This window comes from Mastigoproctus giganteus, chromosome 2 (genome assembly GCF_048544385.1).
Source record: "Mastigoproctus giganteus isolate SK-2022 chromosome 2, ASM4854438v1, whole genome shotgun sequence".
In the NCBI taxonomy this organism is placed as follows: domain Eukaryota; kingdom Metazoa; phylum Arthropoda; class Arachnida; order Uropygi; family Thelyphonidae; genus Mastigoproctus; species Mastigoproctus giganteus.
This window is the reverse complement of record NC_143576.1, coordinates 41746903-41773491: the sequence shown is the minus strand read 5'-3', so window position 1 is coordinate 41773491 and position 26589 is coordinate 41746903. Positions and strand designations below refer to the sequence as shown.

Here is a 26589-nt window from a genome sequence, read left to right as displayed (position 1 = left end):
CACCCAGAAAATGACGGCAAATGCATAAGCAACAGATATGAATAAGTGGGTTTAAAATAATAAAAAGAAAGAAAGAAATTAGAAAGTACCAAATGTACGGCACAAGACTGATAAATAAAATTTATCAGTAAACCCTTCACAACGAAAATATTACAAATTTAAATTTAATCAAAAGGGTCACGTCACTGAAATGTTTAATTCTCGAAATGCTGCGAGAGTCAGACGTGATGCCTTCATCAGCACACGGAAGAATGCGATTCTTTCATATCCCCTGAAGCCCTATCGTTGCCTCCAGCGACAGTTCGGAGTCAAGATAAGGAAGGGGTCGGCACAAAACCGACTAATGTCAACTTCACCTGTTGACTCGCAGATGATGTCATCGGTCCAGGTGTTGCTTCCAAACTGGTCTACGACGACAACCAAAAGAAAAAAAGCGCAAATTCTTGCCCCGAATATGCAAATGAGAGCGTGACATTACAAATAGCGCTATCGAGTATTATGCGATAAGCCTGCCATCTATCAGCAGACTTCGTAACTATTCATAGAAATTCCTCCACAAGTTGACTTTGTCTAGCCGAAGCCAAGTTGGCTGTTGTCATCCTACATTCTTTTTATTAAGAGGTGAACTCATCGGTATTAAAAGGAACGAAGTAGCGAATACTTACAAGCATTATATGCAACACGCTGCTTGTACAGCATTTATAAAAATCGAGTAAAAATATTTCTGCTCGATCCGTGTACTAAATATAATTCTCCTGCACTTGGAGGTCTGAATGAACAATCATTCAGACATCCATCATAAAGAAAACTCATTTTTCCATTCCATGCACTTTTTCTTTCTTTCTCATTTGTGTTCTAGAGTACTCTTCACCTGGGGTTTGGGGAATGAAGGTTGACAGCTGCGTTGTACAATCTGTAACGTGAAGTCCCTAGGTGGGGGTCTCTGATTTCATAACTGCAAGCTCCGTAGCTGAGGTAATTATCCACGGAAGGTATTAATAGGTTAATCCATCATCCGCACAAAAGCGTCATTAATGACGGTTATATCTGAATCACAGAGAGGTGTTTAAATGGGAGAAGAAAGTAACATGCTGAGAGGCAACAGCTTTCTCTTAAAACAGGTGCATCTGATCACTCGTCTATAACAGAAGTCGAAAATTTTGGACCAAGAGCAAACAGCATTTGGATCAAGAACAAAAAGCAAACAACAAAAGTAAGTTTTTTGAGAAGCAACCTATTACACTGCTTTACACTTTATATTACACTGATCGACAAAATTAACAGAACAAAATGTTTTTAATGACTATTTTATTGTGAACAGTGTCGATAAGGAGAATATTTGATATAATAGACATCCTGGCATGCAAATTCCGAGTATCCAATAGAAATATATCTACCACCTTACAGAGCCGCACATTATGCAAATTATTCATGCATATAAAAACACGGGTTGCGACCACATCACTTCATTCCAAGGTTGCCCGGGAGCTACATAAACCAGAATAGACCGCTATCTGGCTCTAACAGCAGATGTCCTGTCATCAACTTTTTTAAGGTTCCTGGGCCACATGGTGAAACATTTCAAATCGGACTATGTTAAGGAGGCTCAATTCAAGTGGACTCTACTCAAGGAAGCCAGTGGCTTGTATCCCATTAACCCCAAACCAGCTCGTGGAAACTGGTGCCCCATGATTATGTGACTTGAAGCCCTGACATACGGGATGCAGTTCTCCTCCGATTAGTCCAGTTTTAGCCTACAAACAGATTCTACACGTTATTTCATTTGAAGACGAGGAATGAGGTACCGTACCTCCAACATCAGATAAAGGGACACCGGAGGCAGTGTTCTCGTGTGGAGCGGAATAATGATCAACGGCCACACCTATCTGCATGTGTTTTGATAGGGGTACCGAGAATAGATCCTCGAACCATATGTGCGACTTTTTTAGGGGTGCAGTTTGGCCCAGATTTTCTTTTCGTGCACAACAACGTCACTGCACATAGAGCTCAAGAGGGGGAGAAATATCTTGAAATTGAAGATATCCAACAACTGCCGTGGCCAGCACGATCCTCCAGACATGTGCGAGGCGTCGCATAGCACGCCGACAGCCAACTCCTCGATCACTTGGCGAGCTAAAGATCTGAGCTGCTGGAAGAATGGGATTAACAAATCCCATTCTTCCACCAGCAGGTGTCTAAAGATTCTGTGGTAACAACCACAGAATCTTTAGACACCTTATATCCAACATGGTTCACCACTGTTTGGCAGGCCTGTTTAGCCGTACTGATGTCATGTGACCATATTTTAGAGCATCTTGTATCGACTTCTGTAATGTGTCCATTTTGGTAATTCGTGTACAAGCCCTGTAAATGTCCCTTACTCCTGTCCGAAGTTTCTCCTCATTTTATCTATGGGACACTACCATACCAAATTTTGCCTCGCTTCATCGCAAGCTGCACTTGTTGCACCACATTTTATACGTGTTCTGTTAATTTTGTCGAGTAGTGTATATGGGATTATTCAAAAAGAAGAAAACACGACATAAGATAATTCGTATTGTACATCTTTTATGGTGCGTGAAAAATGAGAGCGCAAGTTCCGGGCCGAGGTCCTTAATAACAATAACAAGGTCAAGTACCTTAGGCTGGGCGCACAACTCTCAGTTACTCAAGACGAGATAGCTTACTCAAGAAGGTCACCTTGTTTATGACACAACGTACACCGAATCTGTCTCATCTTGATTCTGCGTGCTATAAGACACGAACTGAAACTTTCTTGAGGAAAACTACTGTCTTGTCTTCACTAATCGGTGAGCCTAGCTTTAGCGATCCAGTTGTTTCGAGCAAGACAGGCCACCGCATGTCAGCAACTGTGTTCTAAAGGTCACTTGATATAAGTTGTGGTGGGGGGGGGGGAGTGGATATTTCTAATAAGCATCGATGCAACTTAGAATATCGCGTCTGTAAATTGCCTGTAATCTATGGATACTTTGCCTATTTAGTAGGATGAAACTTCGATTAAACACACGCACACCCCAAAGACTAAGCCAGCAGTGGAGAAACACCGATAAAAGTTCATCCCGCCCTGATGGAAGTATTTCTCAAGTTCAGCTGACGACTGAAATTGAACCGACGGCGATCTGCAACGCTACAGAGACGCGCAATTCACTTAAATACAACAAGGAAAAGTTTACATCGTACAGACGATGCCTTTACTTTTTCCGCTCATTGAGAACAAATTTTATGTAAAGTCCGGTTAAAAAAATTCAAGCAGTTACCTTCAACATTCGTAACACTTTTCGACTACTTTCGGCAAACTTCCATTCCATATCTGTGTTCTGGTTTTTGCGATCTGTCTTCTCATCTAATACTGGAGTGTCCCGATCTTCTGTTCTTTCACCGAACTTCTCCGTTGAGTGAAAATCTTAATGTCTGCATCGTTTCCGATGACAGCACACTTCATTCCCCTCCCCTTTACAAGCCTTCTCTGCGCAAACAGCCACAACTTCGCGGATATTCACCACTTAACAGTATTTCCAAATTCTCCTTTCAATGGATGTCACTGTAAACAGCGATCTCCAGTGGAAGGAAGAAAGAACTTAACTTCAATCCATATAAAACCTGTTTTATTTTCTGAAAAAAAAATGAATCTGTTCTCTTCTCATCTTCAAGAACTCATCTCTTACTGCGAGTAACTCGGACTTCAACCTTTTCCGGAATTATCAAATCACAAATATCACTTCCTCTGCATCGACGAAGAAATTAGTCTCTCTCTCTCTCTCTCCCGCCCAGTACCACTCTAAAACTCTGATTTTATCTGAAAAAGAGCAATCAGGTTAATTAAATAATCCTTCTCCAATCCCTATCACACTGACTTTCAATTTCTGCCTAATGCCTTCTCTGAAGACATTCCAAGAGGCACTGGATTGGCATCTGCAATTAGAACTCTCTTCCAAATGATTTTAACACAGTTGTCAGCTAAACAACAGCCAATACGCAATTCGGCTCAATTTATTCTTCTACTTATTTGTGTGTGTGTAAAACCACCTTCTTCCCTACATATATTCTGATAATTATAATCTGTGGAAAGTCAGGTCCAATGCCAACAAGTATTCTGGCTTCTCAACCTTCGACCCATTCACCACGCTAGAATATTGTAGGTTCCGATAACCTTTCACGTTTGAGATTACCTTAAAAAATTCCTCATCTTCTTGCACCTTTTTGCTTCGTACATTATATGTGTAGCAATGCGTGCTTAATTGTTACCATCACATGCATTCACACCATGCTTTCTTATTGTACTGTAACCTGATCTACCCACTAATTGCTTAGAGTTAAAAGCCAGTTGCTGCAGGTCATGTTCTTTGTGAGCCTTCTCAGATGACTGAACTTTATCGCACTTGTGAAAAACAGTTGGTTCTATGTGTACCTGACAGGGGCCAATCATTCAGGACACTACTTGTACCATCTGTCGTTGGGGTTAACAACCCAAGGGCTCAATTGTACCTACCTAATGGTTAAGAAGATTTGGATCATAATCACAAATATAACTGGCTACGTGAAGGGGTCGAAAACCTTTCTGGGGTGGGTGGGATAATTCGTTTATCGGTCGCTGGAAAATTTGATATCAGGGGATCTATGTGAAACATCTGCTTTTTTTATTAGCAAAAATAGGTGCACCCATAGAGAGAGACTGTCCAGAGTGGCCTCGGATAGCTATTTTGGCTGTTATGCGTGTGTCCCCTCGTAGCAGCTAAGTCAGCACGACACAACGCCAGCCATCTGTCACTCGTTTGGACAGATTTAGGTTCGATTCTTGTTTATGACTGCAGGAATTTCTGAACGCCTCTTCAGTCAGAGATGTAGTTTAGCTGATTGTTCATACGGAGGAAGAAATGTTTTTCTCATGATTATTCCTGGATTTTCAGCTCACAGAGTAAAAGCAAATGGGTCGGTGAACATACTTCTAAAGACAAAATACCCATGATAGGCTACCCGTAGCGTGGTAGTCAAATGCGTTGATACAGTACTCGTTTGAGCTAACCGTGGTTCTAGTTCACGTGACCGCTAAATACAGCACTATAACGAGAAACCCACGGATATGAGCGAAGAGCCCTGGTGCCGTCTTATTCTGCAACTTATTTGTGTTTGTAAAACCACCTTCTTCCCTACATATATTCTGAAAATTATAATCTGTGGAAAGTCAGGTCCAATGCCAACAAGTATTCTGGCTTCTCAACCTTTGACCCATTCACCACGCTAGAATATTGTAGGTTCCAATAACCTTTCCTGTTTGAGATTAGCTGCAAGGCAGGTAAGGCCAATAAGCGCAAGTATATTATGCCTGTTTTTACGTATATTCTTTGGTCTTTTTTCCTGTTAACTGGACGAAAAACCCGAGTTACGGAGACATAAGGTCATGTAACCTTCTCCCGAGGCAAACTAACTCGATCACAGTGTGTAAAAGTCCCATAAAAATTCTGTCTCGACTGGATTCGAATCGATCCCTATTTTCTCCGGTGTGGAGAAGTGGTGATCGTAACTACTGTGCTAACCAAGAGGCCTGCTGCCTCTGGCACAAGAGCCATGATTTCTAACCCCCCCCGCCCCGCCGCCAGGTTTAAGTGTTTATTTCTATAATAAATTCAGTATTTTTGTTGCTATTTAGGCTCTCTCTATGAAGCGAAGTTACAGGCTGTGTGTAGAAGAAACGGCAAAGGTCATTTCATCCACGCACAGCCAAGCAACAATTGCCTACTCCATTATATGGATGCCATCAGTATCACACGTGAAACGACGCACTCGTCTCCGATAAGTTACTCGCCATTCATACACTCCCACGTCATGTCCTAATCACCCCCTAACTTGCCAGCTACATATATTAGAAACACTCGAACGGGAACACTCGCGCACTTGACCTTCGATGCCGACGAAGGAGTTCGCGTCAAAGGAAAGGCGATCGCACTGCGCGTTCTGGAACTGCTTTGTGGAATTGGAGTTGGCTTCGATGTGACAGCGGAACACGAGCACGTGAACTGAGTCGTATTTAAGGCTTACACTTCGTGAAACCACTACGAGACTGTAGCTACTGCAAAAAGAATGTCATTTTGAAACGCCCTTACTTAACTACTTATTGCGTCCTCATCGAGCCAGCAACCCCCTCCCCCAGCTCCCAACCCACAAAACGTACGCGTAATTCTTTTTCAAGCATTAACCCAACAGCGCAGGCTAGGATTTTGTGCATCTCGAAAGTACTGACCTGAATCGCGAGCCAGCCACTTCAACCTACGTCTTCGGGGCAAAGCTGCCTTTATTTGCCTGTTCAGCGTGAGCAGTTTCAGCCTCTTAGTGTACCGCACTTATGCTAATTACCCTTTCACTTCACAAACAAGTCCCGTCTGGAAACTTCCAAAGCGACTTACCGGGGTGGTCTCGTTTCCGAACGCTATTTTGGTTTTAGTATTCCGCTCCGAAAATCCGGCACACTGACAATATTTCGCTGCTGGCACACGAAGGAAAGTCAACGCGCATGCGTACATTGATGTCCTTTGTCTTGATTCTCCAGCAGCAGACAGGTCAATAAAAGTACGCGAGACCTGATATCGACCCGAGTCGAAGAAGTGGATTTCCTCGCAGTTGGAGAACTTTCTTCAGACTACTATCGAACACATCGGCTTCGACGCATCACCACGCGCTGCGATGTCTGCCTTCGCTGCAAATGTCGTCATTAGAAACATCGGCCTTAATTAGAGTTCCCACATTTGTTCCGCTCTGCATCCTTTTCTCCTAAGAGTGCCTTGTTACTTAAAACGCACAGAAACCAAACTCCCAGTAACCCTTTAACAAATTTGAAGCCACCCACACTTTCGTTTATAGGAGGCGTTGCATTGGGAGAACCTGTACATAACACGACAGCAAAAAACGCAATTGCAAGTTCGGAAGGATTAGAAATTAATTCGGTGGAGTAGAATAAAAAAACTATTGGCTAAGAACGTGGAATGCTGGTCTGCAATCTTGTTCTAGGCTTTTTGCCCACTTGACACAGTAGCAGGAGTGTGCGCAGAATAGCAACAAAAACTGCAGCATCATTCAAAAGTATCCGGTTTCATCAAATAAAAGTTTAATATATTTTTAACAAATATTTATTCAAGTTTCACGCGTTGATGCGAAGTACTTCGTGTTTTCTATTTTCACTTTCGCGCAATCATTTGCCAACTGCGCCAGAGGGAGAAACCGAAAAAGTGTGCCTAAGTTCGACAAGTATAAATGTTAATTTTACAGAACTGAAAACAGTCAGCCTATAAAGAATTGAAGTATAAAAGAATTACTGGAAGAAATTCCAGAAACGAAAACCTAAGCTGGTAAAGAAGATTCTCAACAAGCATTTATTGGTTATCACAAACTTAAGGGCTAATTTAGAGAAAAAGAAAATAAAAGTCTACTTAATTAAGTGCTGCTGGAACAAGTCCTGCTTGTTCACAGGTCTCTTAGGACCACATCCGCTTCAACAAATAAATTTTTATTGCATTTTAAATACATACATTACAAGAAATGAGTGTTGATTATTACTCCGCGGCCAAAGCCCAGGGATTCACAATGACTGAATTATAATATTGGAAAATTATCTTTATATACAATAATTATTGATAAATTGTATCAATACATCTTACAGAAAATCGTATGTTTCCCTACATCTTACCAAAAATCATATCATTAACCGCATGTTTGTGTTCATTTTTCAGATGGGATGGTCCTAATAAAATGGTCAGGTAGTGTATAGAGATTTGGCGCGCTTCTGTTTTTCTATACATAAGCCAATGTGACCTTTGGAAGAGATGAGATAACGCAACCATCTGCATTTTCGCTCTTATCAGAAACTACCCCCACAAATACGGTAAGCGCCATTTTGTGAATCTGAATCCCGATACGCACCATTGAAACCACACCTATTCCAACCCCCAGGTGTCGCAGAAAGTGGCGAGACTTCGCGTCTCATGATATTGGCGCCGTTTACAGTATATTTCAATGACAAAAACGTCATTCGAATTCTTTGCCCCTTCATTACGCAGCAACACCTGTCGGAACTATTTTTCAACACGTGTCGTTGATGTCACATCCACAGGTACAGCCATAACGCCAAAGCAAGGCTTAAGAACAAAAGATTCAGTCTTTAAGGAGAAGAGAAATGTCTCGGGTGTGGTTTGAAATTACGCGGCGTTAATTGGGTATTACATCGCTTATTTAGCTACAGATCAGTCATGCATGATGAGAAAGAGAGAAAGGAAAAGACTTACTCGTTTCGTCGACGATACGCAGCCAACACTCCAAAAGTGGTGGCACGAGATCGGCACAACACATCGGACTGGTGGACTGTGAAATTTTAGTGCACAGACGTGACATGAGTTTGCAGGCGGAGGGATGAAGCGTCACCACTTATGCCGATAGCTGGGCAAATCGAAAGTAGATAAGATGTCGTAAGGAAAATAAAAACAGTAGATAAACGTGCTCTGGTGGTGTTTACACGACAAATGAATACGCAGTGTAGATTCTGGTTAAGATAATACTTTTATTATTATATATTTATTTTAAGCCAGTGACTGAAATTCGATACATAAAAGCAAAAATAAGGTGGTTGCTTACTCTTATGTTCTTGTTCTTTTAATGATCTTCTTGGGGAAAGGTGCGCCCAGACCTCTGTGACTTGCCTTTCAGGATTTAAAATTTCTTTCCTCACCCAACCGCGAGATCCAGTTCCGCCAAAACAATTCCCACCGTGTTAGCATGACGAAGCGGTTTCTTTAGTACAGTTGGTGTCGTGGTTGAACACATCAGAGTCGGGAAGGACGCATCATCAATCAGGCACGAATTGCCCACAGGTACCAGAATAGTGACAAGGCAGTTGATGTCGATCGTATCAATGCCAGCGCGCACTAACAGCACGATCCCTCTGCTACCTGTTCCATTGGACGGACGAATCTGCTCTGTCAGCCGAATCCCTATCTCAAAATTTCAATCTCAAGAAAGACACCAACACACACACAGCGATATCGCTACTATTAAGATTCCTAAACTTTACTGGGTCACAGTGACGCTCGAGATACAAGACTGCCTGACGTAAATCATTAAGACAGAGGTAAACTGTTGGCAGAAGTCCAACGTTTGTTTGTGGAGATTTACAAAAGAATTTAGAACAACCTTCAGAGCATTTAGCAGCGAAGTACAATTGCGTGACCAGATTAGGTGTAGACGTTGAATTCTAAATGCGATATGTTGGGCAACAGAAATATTTACAGCTCTTTCGCTCTAGTCAGCATCTAGTCACGGTCCGGGTTATTGGATGGTGTGGTAAACAATATTTATTGGTAGGTGGGGGAAACAGTAATCTAAGATGCAGGCATTTCGTTTAAAATAATGGGAGGCTTTAAATTAAAATTGGTGCGGCCACAAAGCTGTTCTCTACATAATCTTTAATTGTTTTAAACTTTTCTTTCAAGAAGGAAGCAAACGATGATTGCTTATGTTGAATTGGACTGCTGCACACATTTCAGAGAAGAGCGGTCAGGTTACGAGCTAAATACCAAAACACAAGACAGTTTTCTCTCTTGTGTTTCTCACCTTGCAAAACGCCAGTTTTGCAAGGTGTAGTGAATCAACACCATTAAGTGAGTTGAAGGCACTTTTCGGTTTTTTTATTTTTTATATATTCAAAGCAGTAGTTTCAGGAGCGTAAATCAAGAAAAGATATCACGTTATGTATGTATTAAGTGCCAGAGCTGCTAAGGCTATGAGGCGTCAGTATATTGAGTCTGTAATTGGTGGGGTTGCTGTTCGCTGGACGAAAAACTGGAGTTTCTGGGGGATAAAGCCAGGCAACCATCGCCTGAGACCGACTAACTGAGCGACGTTGTGAAAAAGAGCCCATCTTTTCACCCTGTGTAGAAGGGCGGCGATTATAACCATTATATTACCTGCTATCCGCGAGGGAAAGATATTACATAAGATTTAACCTCCCCCTCCCCCCAAAAAACACAGAAATATCCATTTGTGTTTCCCAATTGCGCCGTTCCTAATAAAGTTCAAAACAAGAAGGAATCTTCAGATGGCCAGGAGACCGGTTGGTAACGCCCAGAATACCTTCTTATAAGGTGGGGCATTTAGTAAAGGGAAATAAACTTTATTTACTTATCCACCCACCATCTCAGAAGACCCCAAGTTGTGTGAAGAGGTGTGTAACTTCTTTTACTCCTTATGGGATGCAACTACCCTGTACATGGAATAATCGGGAGCAGACAAGATCAGTGATGCCATTGAACCGAGTGTTCTCATATTTAGTAGATCAAGCTCATGGGGCTGCGCATTTTACAATTATTGTTTTGACCGGGAGAATACAACAGAACCAAAATGTATATGGACAAAGACATCGTACCACAAACCGGTAGGAGGATATTAAAAATTAAACACAATAATCGGGGAAAATGAAGTCCAGTATGGTAGTTTTGGTAGCTTAGATTCCTCCCTCTCCCAAAAAGAAAAGAAAAGAAGAAAAAAAAAACTAAACTGTCAGTATAAAGGATACAGAGCGGAAAGCCTGACAGAAGGCCACAAAAGCCCACACCTTGCTAGAGCTCTAGAACGGGGACATCCACCTAGGTTATCAATGGCGAACCTTTCCCGGATTACGTGCCAAAAATAAACAAACCAAAAATGTAACGATTTTGCGTGCCAGTCACCGGAAGAAATGGGACTAAAATTAGTAAATAGCTTTACTAGTACTGTATTATAAAAAAGATAAAAATACTGGAAGTTTCTCTCTAATAAGAAATTTCTTGCTGCATAGTTTTGGGCACAATTACACTTACGGGATTCAATGCTAGATGTGGCTGACAAACCATAAAACAAATTTGTCATGAAATAATAATTTAAAAAGTTCTTGTTATTTGATGTGAACTTTGAGGTGTGTCGTTGGTTCGCAATAGCTGACCTAGGTGCATCTCCTAACAGTTTCCTCCGCCGCAACTCGTTGGATAAAGAATACGGAAGCGACGCCGTCGTGTAAACTTGTAAAGTACAGTATTAGGTTACGCGCGCTTGAGGAACTCCCAATACCATATACTAATAACTATCGATCAAAATTTTATTCAATTTGAAATAACGTAAAACTACAGTTTGTAAAATATTTTAAATGATTACCTTGCCTTTCTGTACATTCTTCTGGCTGATCAGCTGCGTGAAAGGAATGAGAACAAACCCTTTCTTAAACAACCAGGAAGAAATTATATAGGAACGGTAGGAACCTGCGAGCCACTTCGAAAACGGAAGTATAGTTGGATATCGATTATTCGGACTAATTGGAGTGTGACCAGTTCGGATAATCAATTTGACCCCTTGTGCTGTTGTTGCAGTCATCACTAAGTTGGTGACAATAGATCAATTAGCCGAGTATTAGGCGCGAGGGTGCAGAAGCACACGCGCTTTCAGTGAGCCGTCGTTCCAGTTAGTCTATCTCAGGCGAGGGTAGCATCGTTTTTGTCTCCCAACCTCCCGTTTTTCGTCCAGCAAAGCAGGGAGATCGACCACAGACCTCAATTTACAGACATAATATATACGGCGCAATACGGTCTAAGTTGTTGATGCATCTAAAATCCTATAACAACCAAACAATCATGGCAATTCTCTTAGAAGCAGCATATTTTGTAATCCTGATTATTCAGTTTGTCCAGCAAGTTTACTGTTGCTAATTCCACACCAATCTTCTAAAGCATTCCAAGGAATTGGCAGGTGCGGCTTCAACACATTTTTCTACCTCAAAGAACTAGGGAGCTGAAATTACTTAAAAGATTTTTTTTAGGGATATTACAGCAAATTTAAAACTGGCTGTCATAGCTCACATATAATAATCCACGCATGTGTATAGTGAAGCTTTGACTCTAATACCAACCCGGAGGATAACTTGGCTGCACATTCTAGTCTCGCTTGCTTATGCTAGTGTTTATTTGCAATGAATAAACCTAGCAAGATAAGAACTCCATTTAAAAAAAAAAGAAAAAGATTTCTCGTGATGCCATATGATGACAAACTTGAAATTAAACGATTATGCGGATCGCTAATTGATATAAAAATTGTGAAAACGCAATATTCTAAAAGGAAAAAATATTTTTAATTTTTTATATACAGTATATTTTTTAAATTTTGGTATTTATCAATTCAAATCACCAGAGGCCGCCCCTACTGCTTCTAAGGTATGTTACTTTTCTGTGATTATGCTCCGTGATATGCTTGGTTGGCTGAATAAATAATACACAATTAATTCTCTCTTCAGTAACTTTTAAACACCTGTATTGCGCTTACAGTAGGCGCCCTGAAGTCTGGAAGTAAAGAGGGAAACTGCGTCCGAAAGGAACCACAGGAAGTAACACGCTTTCTAGCGTGTTTGATCAGTACACGGTACCATCTCAGATAAAGCAAGTCGTACTTGTTTTAATCAACACGATTTTATGAAATTTTACTTCTTTTTGATTCATATGAAATGAGATTTCGTAGCCTGTCATTTAACAAACAAAAATTCGTTTCTTCAAAAAAGGTGCTCGACTTAAATATAACAGGCAGGTTTCCTTTTAAATGCATTCTTATTATTACAGTGTAAAGAATTAAAAAGCTTTGACCTAACATTTTTATGCAGCTCCCTTAATCTGAAATTTATGTCATGGACTGTCATTTTGTGTGATACTAGAAATGGCACATTGCCAATGTATGAAATCTGCTTTATGTGCTGCCATCTATTAGCAGGAATAGAAACATCCAGCACAATGTGTATTAAAATTTTATTAAACGATTCTAGTTTCAAATATACGGTAAATACAGAGGCAGGAACTCATTTCCATTGTTTTGATACAAATTATAAAGAAAAAGAACATTTTATCCGGCTTTCGCGCAAAAAAAAAAAAAAAAAAAAATCATTCGTTAATTTATCGTTATCTGTGTATACTTTCAAAACACGTGTATAAAAAACTGAATAACAACGTAATTAATTTGTCGTATTATAACATTTTAAACCGTTATTTATAAAACAACAAGTGTCAGCTTCTTGCAGCAGTGAGAGTATTTTAATAATAATGATTTATACGGATTTTACTTCGACGAAACAGATCCAAAGAATTCGCAAGAAAAAAGGTCGAAAATGAGAAAAATTTCCGGCAGAAAGAGGATAATGGATAAGTGACTCATACTTAACAGCGTCGAGGTATCTTTAAAGACTCTTCTCGTGTTAACGCACCAGCCACAATTAGCGCGCAAAGCGTTTATTTTTTGCACTATTTTGATGAGTTCACTTTAACGGTCTTATCTGTTGCGGATGCAACCTCGCCTATTTTTGGAACCACCTTTTGGGGGGGTAAAGGTGAAACAGATACAGTAACCCCAGATCAACGTAGGCTACTCCGACAGTAATCCAATATCTCGGAGTGGTGATAAGCTGTAGACTTTGTTAGAATCGTTCCAGAAATAAACAGACATGGAAACACGCTGCTGGTGACTTGGAAGTAAAAAATGATAGAAAGGGGAAACCTTTTCGCTGAATCTTCAACCTCACTCCCACTTTCTCATACAGTGATCCTTCATATTTTTCTCAAGTTGTCCATGAGATGCAGCCACACTGCCTTATTACGATCCTTCATTCATTCCAACAAAATGAAGTCGAAAAGGGCTCAGCGCCATTTTGCTAATAGACATGTCTTGAAGACACACGTGTGAGTTGAACAATTACAGGACTTTGCAGCAGATACCTCCAGCCACAGGCGTTGGAAATAGGGAGGGTTAAGGTAGCCGAGTGGTCAGAAGCAGGAGTTTAGTAGCACATGCTCTTTGAGTGGACTGGAGTTCAAGCCCGTGACTGCTAAATACGATTAACGTTTGTATTGATTGATTTATTGTAAACTCCACTAACCTGGTGGTCGTCCCGGATTATATACAAGAACTTTTCCCTCGCATTTCAGACAACTACTTCATACCTTTTATTATATAGACGATGAATACTAAGGTTCGGATGCCCCTCAAGAAAATTTTTGACGGGACTCCTTTGTCCCAATATTTTTAATTAAATATTAATTAAAAAATCGAAATCAGCATCAGCGGCATTCTGACTAACAGCAGCAATCATTGCAAATTTTGGTCTTGCTTTAAGGATCCCTATTTCCAACCAGCACAAAAACCTGGTAGTTGTCTTTCACACAAAAATAACGTTCGACTATCATACACATGACCAGTGCCAGCGTTAAGGGCGTACAAACCGAACAATCGCCAAGGGCACCAATTCGAATGCCAGATGGCGAAATTTGGTGGAAGCAGATCTTAGTCCAATACTGAAAAATTTGACGCAATCCAGCTTTTGCTTAAATTGACCATTTAAGACTCATTCAGTCTCATTTTATAGTATTAAATCCAACGTCTTAGTACCATTACCCATTTTCTGTATACGTACTTATTTTTCTAACGTCCGTATCGTTTCTGAATGAAAACAGAAACAGCATTTATGATCTACCTCCCCATGGCAGTAATTTCCTATAGCTGTAGCGCTGCCAACGTTGTGTAAAATCCCCGAAGGGTCAGTGAAGGATAATTATTCTCTTTTGGACATATATTATTTATTTTCAACCATTATACAGGTAGCTGCGGCAGAGCAGTATCTGGTGACGTTTCTTACCACGTGCTAACAGAATTCAAATACATTTTATAATTTCTAATCAGCTTAGCTTAATAAATAGTAAAAAAAAAAAAAAAAAATTTGTGTGTATTTTTTTAAATTATTTTTTAACTATTTAATAGGTTACGAGATCTCCAGGTTGCGCACTGCTATGATAAAGCTTAGAGAAATGTTAATACAGTTCAGCTGTTTTAGTCAGACAATTAGAAAGTTAATAATGTTAATTGGGACTTCCAAGATTCGAAAGCCAGATTGTGAAATTTAGTGGAAGCTAATCTTAGTCTAATATCGAAGAATGTGACGCAGTCAACTTCTGTTTATAGTTGTTATTTAGTTAAACGTAAAATTAATGAAAGACCTTGCTTGTTTTCGGGTGTAAAACCGAAGTTTCCCGGGGGAGCGCACTACTTCCGCTTGAGATCGTTTAACGGTTTCGAGTAAAAAGTACTGGCCGTGAAACAACAGAATGGCGTAAGTTGCAATTTTAATGGTACCGTCTTCTCCCCACCCACCCATCCCTCTGGATGCAGAACTCAGAAAAAAGTTAATTAGTGTGAGCATGTTATATATCATACGTCTGCTATTGCTTTTAATTGGTATTCGACAGTCAGTGTTCTCTTAAAACATCTTGATGTCAGACAACGGCGGGATCGGATTGCAACCGATATTACGTAACCCGTTTTATGCTTCGCATTTGGCTAAGGGAAGTTCAGGCTGTGGTGTCACATTCTCCACATGCCCCACGTTCCAAGAAAACGGACACCTCTGATAGCAGTATCTCAATTCCATATGCGTTTCTTTCCTTGGGACCAACACGATCTTGGCGACTTTCCGAGAAGATGAATACCGGGTAAATTGAAATTTCTTATTCCTGGAAGAAATCGATTTTTCGCTGGAGAAGTCTTTGGATAAGTAACCCACAGTGTTCAAACTGCTACGATAAATGCGAATATGACAACTGTGTGGATTTTAAAGGAGACATTAACTCCTGTGAGGAATCTAATATACAAATCTAGTATGCTGCTTGCTAAGCGAAAGAACAACAGAATGAGTTCTTTGTACATAATGAAATTTCCATTTAGTCGATTCACTAAGCCTTAAGAAGAGAAAGTGAATGGAAGAACGACTGCAGAGTAGGCTGGGGTTGTTACGAATTGACACTATGCCATCTGTGTATCATGAGTGTTCCGTGATACGCAGACAGCGTACACTGTGTTCCAAGGCCGGTTGGTTTGTTTTCCGGATAGAAAATTAGGTGCCAGAGGCGAAACTACAAATTCTGTCTCCTCCCGTTGCCAGATTATGTAATATCCCTCCCGCCCAGCTCTTTAACAATCATGCCAAACCAACCATCGGGCCCTCTGATCCTCCACATAGCCGATCTAGTAGTTTCACACTGCTCTGTAACCCCTCTGCAATTGCAATCCATAAGATTTGAATTCCAATTTTACGAAATGGGCGGCATATTTGTTCCAAAACTGCTTGATTTCATCGAAAATAAAGCAATTCAGGCCATAAAAATCTTCCCCTACCATCTTTCTTCTGAATATGCATCAGCAGATCAACACCCACGCACGGTTTAAATCCAAACTCAACGAATTAACTTTCAACTCTTAAGTTTTTTTACCTCCACTTCGATTCTCTGGAACAGTCTCCCCTCTCAATATTATTCCTGAAAAATTACAACCTACAAAAATTCCAATTCAGTATTAAATTTCTTGAAAAGCGGCTCATCCACAGTACCAGAATACCGTTCGGTCCAATAAACTTCGTATTTAGGATGTACTATTACAGAAAGATAAAAAAAAATAATAAAAATTAACCGGAACTGAATATTTCCAATACCTTTTACTTGGCTCAGTTGCAAATTCATTCTGTACCCTCGATGACTACAAAAGGTCGTACTCGAATTTTAACGTTGGTTTAGTGTAAAAACAGAGAAGCTAATTTCAGCAACTTTGTAATCATCCCGAGGATCAACAACCTTCGTTTAAATTGTAAAATACAATGTAATGAACGCAACAAGAGCCGGAATCCCTGGGACATCGTCCACCAGAGAAAACATCCGGATTTTTATGTTACGTGCAGCAATATTTTTAAACACAGAGCCGTAGGATAATAAAAATAAATAGGGCTGTACTGAAACATCGCAGTGAGTACTTGACATCTTTCATAACATTAAGCAGAACGTGTTGGCCAGGAAATATAGAATGGGATGAGTGGTAAGAGGATAAAAAAGAAACTAGGAAGTAAGTACATCGAGGCAAGATAATCCAGGGGGTGAGGAGAATATACAGGAAATATAATTTGCAAAAGAGTGTACAACAGCATTTTAAGGAGAAATAAGCTAAATTTAAACCACGTGTTAAAATCGGACTTAGAGTAAGGTGCTGTCTTAATTTACAGCACTTTACTGCGAGTCCGATCTCGCCGTTTATCTTTAACATTAAAAAAAAGGTCCACAGATGGTTTGCTTATTTATTTTTTTAATACAAACTTTGAGAATTACAGGAAAACAGAATATTACTAATCGTTGTTGGTTGCTATAGTAGTTTTAAGAGCATCAGCGATAAGGCCATATTGCGCCGTTTATGCTGTGTCAATTTTCTGTTTGCTGGCTGGAAAATCCGAGTTTCCGGGAGAAAAACCGTGCTGCCCTCGCCTGAGATCGACTAACACGGCCACGTTGTGAAAAAGACCCACAGAAATTCCTCACGTCATCGACGGGACTCTCACCAAGAGAAGGACCTGGGTTCAGGTCGAGCCGGATGTATTTAGGAAGATTTCCTACCTCCTTTCACTCGGTGATGAATTAGTCAGTCTCAGGCCGTGGAGTAAGGTTTCGTCCGGGTACTCTGGCTTTCTCCTCACAAGCACAAACTGACCATACAGTAGACCATTCAATATACCCGTTTTAGGGTGTATTGAATTTTCGAGCAATGCATCCAAAGGGAAACTACACACGAGGGAATATTCTTTGTTTTGTTCACCTAAATTTATTGAGTGGCAAGTGTACCCGTTTCTTTCATTGTTTTTTAAACAATTCATACAATGGCGCCATCTGTTGAGAGAAAATGGCAAGTCATCCATAATTACCGTAAAAAATACATATACAGTACTTGTTCAATGAAAGAGTTAGTCCATGCTGTCGTAAAGCAATGTACTTTGCAACGGTATCGACTATTAACACTTTTTTTAATTTTTATTAAAATATACGAATAGTTATGGAAATATTAGGAGTGAAATTGATCATGGAACATGTTTAGAACATCTTTGATCAACGCAAAAGCAACCTGCTTTAAGTGGTGAAGATTAAGAAACACTGATCCGGAGCAATGCCTGCTGAAATCCTTTCTGTGTACAAAATATTTCACGTTTATATTTAATAAATACAGTAGTTTTGTATTATATCATCTACATACATCTAACAATACAGTAGTTTTGTTTTTTTGGGATCACAACACCCACTGATGTGAAACATGGCTTCTCAGGAAATGTTTGAACAATAGTAATGAAATGATAAATATTGACTAAATATTATTAATAATAACTTACAGTAGGCTCTCGATTATCCGGAACCTCCGGCCCACGGAAGTATAAGTCGGATAACAAACCGGAATCCGTTACAAGTGTTGTTTGTTTACATTTTGCAATGCTGCCTTCTACTACTGTAGATGGTTCTTTTTAATGTTCTTCTCTGAGTTTTCCGCCTGAACTCATATTAAAACGAAAAAGGGTTATTGTTTTTATTAAATACAAACCGGATGATCAATAACACTGCTCTCGATGATGATGCTCTCAAATTTAGGTGGTACCATTCGCAGGAAAATAAATCAACAATAAATAAATCCCCCCCCCCTTTATTTCCAACGACACAATTAGCACTTTCGCATAATAAAATGAAGAAAACAAAACTTGAAATTAATACATTAAAATATACATCCTCATTCGGTGGTTCTTTAAGTGTAGAACACATTTACGATATGTAATTTATTTATAGAATTTGTGAACGTTTCCCTAAAATTTCATGCGGTAATGGGGTATTTGCTGTGCGCGCGTGTACACGGACACACACACTTTCACTTTCCCATTACACCCACACACTTCACGCAAGAGAACACACGTACGTACCAGTTTCTCCTCACGTGAGACCTAATTGTCGCGTGTTATTATACACCGTTGAGGATAATGAATAGTGACAGTTCTTTCTGTCACAGTTCAAGGCCTCATAAGTTGTTTATTACGTCAGGAAACACTCCCTCCATTGTTTTTGCATCTCCATTTCTTTTTCTCAGTCTCGGTAGACGGTGGGGAATTCCGGTGTGGGTATTTAACGCAAACAGTCACGGAATGGAACACTAAGAAAAATTGAGACAGCGAGTAAAGTTCTCTTTTTAGCTACTGTTGTGTTTCTCCAATGCAACATCCCCATCCGATGGCTTCGTAATATTGCAACCAATAAGAATACAGTTGAGTCAGCACGAGGAAATATTTTACAACCGAGTGTCAAAGCACGACCTCTCTCTCTCTCTCACGGAAAAGTTGTAGGAGGACAGAAAGAGCATTTAAATCTCTTATATCCAGTGGGTGTACAGGTCACTATGGTAGTAGAAGTCGGTAGTTATGGCCCCTACCATTCACTATTTTTTTTCTATGCTGCTTCTGTTTATCCCTAGACAGAATACACTCATCTTTCCTCTAATGTTGCTTCACATCACTTTAAAAATAAATAAATAAAATTTTCTACTTATACAACAAAGTCAGAGGAGTTCACAAGATAAAGCGAATACAAAAGCAGCACAGAACAGCATGCAGATCTCTCTCATTCTTCAGTTAAATGCAGGGGTGCGCAACAAGTGGTACATGAGCCATTCATGGAACATTGTACCTCTAGAAATTTCACATTAACGTTCTTAAAACCAAATGAAAATAAATAATACAGATAATAAAAATATCCGAAACTCACTAATTATTAATTTGAGGGCCTTAACTCCACTTTTGCTGGAGCGTTTTCATAACAAAATACAAAATATTACATCTTAAAGTGGAGACTCTCTCTCTCTCTCTCTCTCTCTCTCTCTCTCTCTCTCTCTCTCTCTCTCTCTCTCTCTCTCTCTCTCTCTCTCTCTCTCTCTCTCTCTCTCTCTCTCTCTCAAGGAGAAAGATTGAACATCAGTATATAGTATGGAATAATGCAAATGTAGACCTCAGAACTGTTACAGAACAGACGTGTTAGAGGAATGCATTAATATGGCATTGAGCACCCTTGCTTTTAAAACAGCTTGTATTCTACGTGGAATAGATTCGAAGAAATCTTGAATTGTCTTAAGAGAAATAATGAACTTAAGAGGAATAAAGGAATTCATCATGGAGGAACGTTAAGTTCCTTGAGTGAAGATGGTGAAAATCTGAGTCTCACTGTTTACTCCAAATGCCAACATTGTCTCAATAGCGTTTAAGTTTGGTGATTGTGCAGGCCATAGAAGATGCTTAGCCTCAGTTTCATGTTCCTCAGACCAAGATTGGATACATCTGTCTGTGTGTATTGGAGCATTGTCTTGAAAAATGGCAGTTTGTGGGAAACAATGTTTGCACCATGGGATGAAACTGGTCACTTAGAATATCAAGGAAATCAGTGGTAATAGTTCTTCCGTTGAGGGTGATGATAGAACTTAAAGAATATCAAGATATGGCTGCCCAAACCATTGTTGATCCTTCTCGAAGTTTGAAGTTTTGCACAAGGCAGTCAAGGATGATGCGCTTCCTTTGGCATTCGTCAAACGTAAACTCTCCTTGATGTTGGAAAAAAATGTGAACGACGATTCGTCTGAAAATATTACGTTTCCGATCACCAGGTGTCCAGTTTTTGTGAGCATCCTCTTTTGGGCCATCAGAAACGAGTGGTATGGCAAAGCGGCTCAGCCATAAATTTCAGCTTTAGGACGCTCTCGCCGAACTGGATTGGTAAAGACTGAACAGCTGAGACTCACACTAAGTTCTGCAGTTATTTTTGAGACAGTTATGTTTTCGGGCTAAAATACTTTTTCAGTGTCCGATAGTCTCATTCAGCTTCGATTTTCTGCCACAATTCGCCCTATCAGATTTTGTTTTTCCACACTTGGTGAATGCAGACATCGCATTCGATACAGTTGTTCTGGATACATTAAACCAATCAACACTTTTGGTCGCCTGCTAAACGTGCACCAACAATTTGACCCCTTTGGAAATTCAAACAAGTCGGTCATTTTTTTAATTTAAAGCAGCTTTATTATTTTTTTATTTTTTAGAAGCTTTATTTTTGTTAGCAGCTATATTACCGCTAAATAAACATCAGCTTTTATTGTCTTTCCTTCACAGTACTACTGCAAGGAAAAAATAAATAAAACCATCAACTGCATGTTCATAAATACGTCATACAGCCATTATAAAAACTACTACTTGCATGTGAGGTGTTTCTATTATTTTTTCCACCCCCAGTATATAAGAATTGAAGATACTGTCTGCCATAAATAATTAAAAATCAGAAAAGTCGTTATTAAATGCAGTTATTAGCGTTAAAGCAAGTGAAAACGTTTGCAATGAGTACCGTAGTGAGAAGGCTTCTGGTTCTGGGGAATAACTGTCACTCCAAGTTTCAGCCATTCACTTAGGCACCACTTTGTACACAGATAATACGTAACGAGGGAGGTGTCCCTCTGGTGTTCAGGGACCTTAAAAAAGCACTCTTCCTCACACAACTGTGTTCATGCGCTTTCATCATACTCCAGAGAAGAGATAATCAAGTCAAACAGTCCAAGAGAAGTGGGTGGATGCACACCAATTATAAAATTACTAATAAATTCTCACGCTGCAACGTGGTAAGCTTTTCTGGAGGAAAGATTGATTTCAAGGTCCACTCAAGGTGTACTGGGTAAAAAAAATCAAAAAGAAAAGATGGGCGAAACGAATTTTACACTGGGTACATCAAAATGTCTTTCTCTACGAGTTTCTAGACTTTCGCATAATTATGTCGTTCACCTTCTAGTCGAATAAGCGATTGGTCTGTATTTGCAGCAGGCCGAGTGCAAAAACAACGATTCCAGGTATTTTAGGATTTCCGGGAAATCATTTTCCTTTGTTAGCAGCTTTATTTTTGTTGTCTATAGTGAGCGATAAGGTAGACGGGAAAGGGGGGGTGGTTGGGGGTGTACTGTGAGAAAGGAGCGCTGTCAGCGACCTGTTGTCTGAAAATTATTTTATTTGGTATAATTTATTTAATTTTTAATATAATATATTTTTTTCTAAATAAGAAATTCAATAATGTTGAGAATGCATAAATGGTAATCTAATGATCAAAGATCAGCTTTAACTTACCGTTACCCCAACTGATTTTCCTGTTTATTTGTGTGTGGGAGGGAGGGCGAACTGAACCTTTTCTTTCTCTCGCTTCCGACAAGTGTGACTAATCATGAATTTTTATGGACACTGATTGGAACTTACATTCTTTGCTTTCCGGATAACTGGATCTGAGAGGAGGTGGTTTAGGTTCATAGGTCATTCTGACTGCTCTGCTCACACAAATAGCGTACGTCACTAATGCAAACTTCAATGTACAAAACGAAGCGGAAGTTGTAAAATGTCAGCCTACACGTTGCTGCCATCTGCCGTCGAAAAGAGAAAACAGCCCTTTTTTATTTTATTATTACTTTTTCATATTTGAAAATTTTAAAGCCGAATAAGTTAACATTTACTGAAGTAATGCCGACGTCCCAAAACATTTCATAATGTATGAGGTTATTATTCGTAAACGTCCTTCGGGATTAGAGATTTTTACATGAGGAAATTAATGTCGATGTCAGCAGACAAGCAGCACTAGAAATAGCTATACGAGGCGTATCGTCTTATAATGACTCATTCTATAAATATAAATACAAATAAAGCGTTGGAACGATTGTAAATATGCGATTCAAGGGTAATTCTGCTACCTTTATGCTTCACATTTCTCTGTGTACGTTTAAAAATAGCAGCCGCTTGCGTACTGCATCAGTCGCTACACTTCAGACATTCTGATGGATTGACTGGAAATTTAAATCTGCAGTAACGCCAGAAACCTTTTAACAGGAATTGCAGAGAGTTCCAGGTGGTGTAAAAAAAGTAACATGTTACTGCGGGTGGAGTTTCATAGTTCTCACAAGCACGTTAGAGGCATTACCTGCCAAAAAGGTTCCAAAAATATTTCCAGTATATAATAATGCGGCCCAATGACAGATAGGTTTGGGTGAAATATTGATACGTTGGTTCTTTTGCTGTGTGTAGGCCCTAAGCCAGAATTTTTTGGCCGAGAAGATCATCATTAGCGAAAATTTATCTGGATTTTACGGCCATCTGGGGAATTCATTTACGTTTGCAGGGGTAAACGAGTCTGCGGCAGTTTTTCGTATCAGAAATGTGTTCCTGCTTTTCGTATTTAAGTTGTTCATAAATTTTCACAGGGGAGTAATAACAGGGGTGAAAAAAAATCATTTTAATTTACTACTGTTGTAGAGTTTTAGGAGCTAGCGACTGAGGCTATATTGTTCCGTGTATATTGTCTATATGGGTGTCTTCCGAGGTTGATTTTCTATTTGCTGGACGAAAAACAAGCGTTTCCGGGAGAAAAAACCACACTGTGCTCGCCTGAGACCGCCTAACTCAGCCACATTGTGAAAAAGGCCAGTAAAAATTCCTCACAGCATCGAGGACTGGAACTCGAGGCTTTTTCACCCGGTGGGGGGGGGGGAAGACAGTGATTCTACCAACTGCTACCCACGAGAACTAATTTACTACAACTACATTCACAGTGAATCAAGGCTGTAAGCAGTATCGCGCAAATAATGCACAATATTGCGTTACTAAGTTCAATTTCTTAGAATTATGAACAAGTTTTTATTTCAGCCATCTTATGCGTATTTGAATAAATTTAATATCAACTTTTTCAATGCTCTTCCAGACCTAAGCACTTTAATGCATGTTTCTGGTTGAGCAGTCAAAGCCTGTTCAATTCAACGCTAAAAAAAAAAAGTCAAACTTTTTTCCTATACCCCCCACAGGCATAAGACAAATAGCACTTCCAACTGCTGGACAGAGGCATATCGCATGCGAATACTGCATTCGATTTCAAGCAGAACTCGTCTTCGAAATACTCAGCAAGAGCTACAAATTTCAACGGAAATTGTTCCAGCAGTGTTTCAAATTATCAGTAGCATATATAATAGAAACAAAAGATAAATCCTCAACACCTCCACACAAAATAAAATCAGGACCATTGAAACTGCCCGATTCTTCAATGAATCCGAAAGATTCCGAAACTTATGACAAGAGTAACTGTTAATTCCAATGTTTAATATTACTTCTGGAAAGCATTAAATGGTGCAAGCTCAAAGTCAGTTGTGAGCCTTTTAAGGTTCTGAAACCAAAAAAGAGGCAGATTTCCCCTGATAAATTCGTGAAACAAACAAGTTCGTGATAACTATGACTGGATCGTCAATAAACCAATCACAATACACGATTGTTCCAGTAACGCTTATTTATTATTATTATTTTTTTAACTTTTGAGCACTTCCTCTCGTAACACCCCACAACAATTTTTGACCGTTTTCCCATTATTAACGTGATGAATAACTCCAAAGTCACATTATTGTGACTTTTCAATTATTATCGGTGCACGAGAGGCAAACCTACAGAAATAAGGTTTTGTGCACCCGTATCCTATATTCTGGTCAGATATATTGTAATACTAGACTTGTTTGTAAAAGTTTCCAAAGGATTGCAAATCCAGAAGAGTGCGACCCGAAGCACCCAAGACCTTAACCTTTTGCCACTTTCCCTCCAACTAAATTTTCCCAGCCCCCTCATCTGGTTCCAAAAAGAACAGGCGAAGAAAAAAAAATTGAAGTTAAAAATTTTGGGAAGACTTCTCGCCTTCCCTGAATCGCCACTTCATCTCCTTGCTTAAGGATCCTTCACCTAAGGGTTACTTAACTGAACTAAGTCAGCATTCTAACACCATTTTGAGATCTTAATCAGTAAACACATATAGAATTAAACCAATTTAATATTCCCTTGAGCTTATATGTTGCTCACAACAAAATCGCAAAATCTGGGTTGCCGAGGTTTTTTTTTTTTTTTTATTAACCCATAAACTGTACAAGCCTGTCAGGAACACTTCTAGACAAAGCATATACTGATATAACAACATTGGGTTTTATTTTTGATGTCTTTGTAGTTTACCTCAGGGATTTTTACGTTAATCCCAGTTGAGCTGTAGCTTATCGCAGAGATTTGTCAGGAGACTGTTGGCAGAACATTTACAGCGATTCAGAGCCACATTCGCTCTGGATCGCCTAAAGAGGCCTTCTGATCTGTCGTTATATAAACGTAATCATGGGTCTGCCTTTAAAAACTAATTTGGATTAGTAGTTGTGTTATATTTCATGAGTCACTGCCTTCGACTTTTAATTTATTTGTTTAGTCTTTGGGTTATTCAAGTTTAGAGAGAGTTCCGGACAAAGGGACATTAAGGAAATTATTATATAGAAGCCATAGAGCCTATAAGAAAGCTAGGATAAATTACTTAAAATGAATTTTCATCGTTCGAGTTTTCTTTAAATGTAGCTACTCATTAGCATTTGGCGCTTTCGAGATTTAATGTGGAAATATTTGCACTTCAAACTATTTGCAAGAAAAACTTAAATTGATATTGGCTAGTAAATTGCCTTAATACGTTTCTAATATGGAATACTGCTAAATTATATATGTACAAGATTTTAGCGGGGAGGCTGCATACAGCCTCAAATATATTTAGAACAGCAGTGGGATCAATACTGTTTGTTACCTCCACAGAAATAGCACGAGAAGGAATCGGATAAGAATATAAATATTTTTTTCTGTTTATACTCCGGGACGACCAAATGGTCAGAGGAGTTCACAAGATAGACAGAATACAAGATACAGCACCGTCAGTAGTCACAGGCTTGAACCCCGGTCACTCAGGGCACGTGTACTTATGCACCCGTGCGCCTGACCACTAGGCTACTATAAGTACATTTTCAGTAAATATGCTCAGCTCTAACCTAGTAGAAAGGAGTATTTGTTGGATCTGAAATGAGGAAGTAATACTGGATGAACAGCTGAATGAACAGCTATACAGAACTCAGTGGCATATCCAGATATCATCGTGGGGGGGAGCATGGCGACCAGGTCCAGGTATCATCGTAAGCGGGGGGTATGGTGACCAGGCTTTTGAGTTTTTTCTTTAATTTCAAATTCTTGTTTAAGGGAGCATATGCCTCCTCTGAATACGCCCCTGACAGAACTTCATAGGAAACAAGAAGGATCCAAATTTCACAACTGTTGTTGAAAACGTGCGGAACAAATTGGAGACGTGGTGCTTCAAGGTTCATATTTTACATTGCTGTGAAGACTATTTCCTGAAAAATCTTCAAGAATGCGAGAAGAAAGGTTTCACCAGGACATAACGGAAATTGAAAAGAAGTATCATGGAAAGCGGAATATCGATTTGATGGCCGATTACTTTGAAAGAGAGAAAACTACCCGCAATGGCGGAACAAAATTTGTTAGCATCGCAGAATTATGGAAACAACGAACTGGAGCAAAAACTGATTTTTTTTTTTTTTTTTCCCGGTTTGCAGGATAGTGTTCAGGCTTACATTAAAACTGTTCAAATCAAATTATTATATTAGGACCACCCGTAATTAATTACATAAACCCTATTTGTGTCTGTGAATTGCGTGTGTTCTCTGGTCGATTTGCCTGTTTTGCTGGACGAAAAAAACCTTGCCATCTACGCCTGAGACTGACTAACTCAGCCACGGAGTGAAAAAAGCGCATTAAAGTTCCTCTCGTCATCAACG

The 26589-nt window shown here is 39.6% G+C and overlaps 1 protein-coding gene across 6 annotated transcripts in view; it reads right to left on the bottom strand.

The window, feature by feature from the left end:
- Positions 1-26589, bottom strand: part of CdGAPr (GTPase-activating protein CdGAPr) — a 514430-nt gene that overhangs the window by 411542 nt on the left and 76299 nt on the right. The window contains exon 1 of one of the 6 annotated variants that reach the window (XM_090388783.1): positions 8641-9022. The exons of 4 other annotated variants lie outside the window; for them this stretch is intronic. The gene's annotated coding sequence lies outside the window, so the exon portion shown is untranslated. Of the gene's footprint in view, positions 1-6422; positions 6510-8640; positions 9023-26589 lie in introns of those variants that run through there. One more of the 6 variants, XM_090388790.1, reaches the window with a different exon arrangement.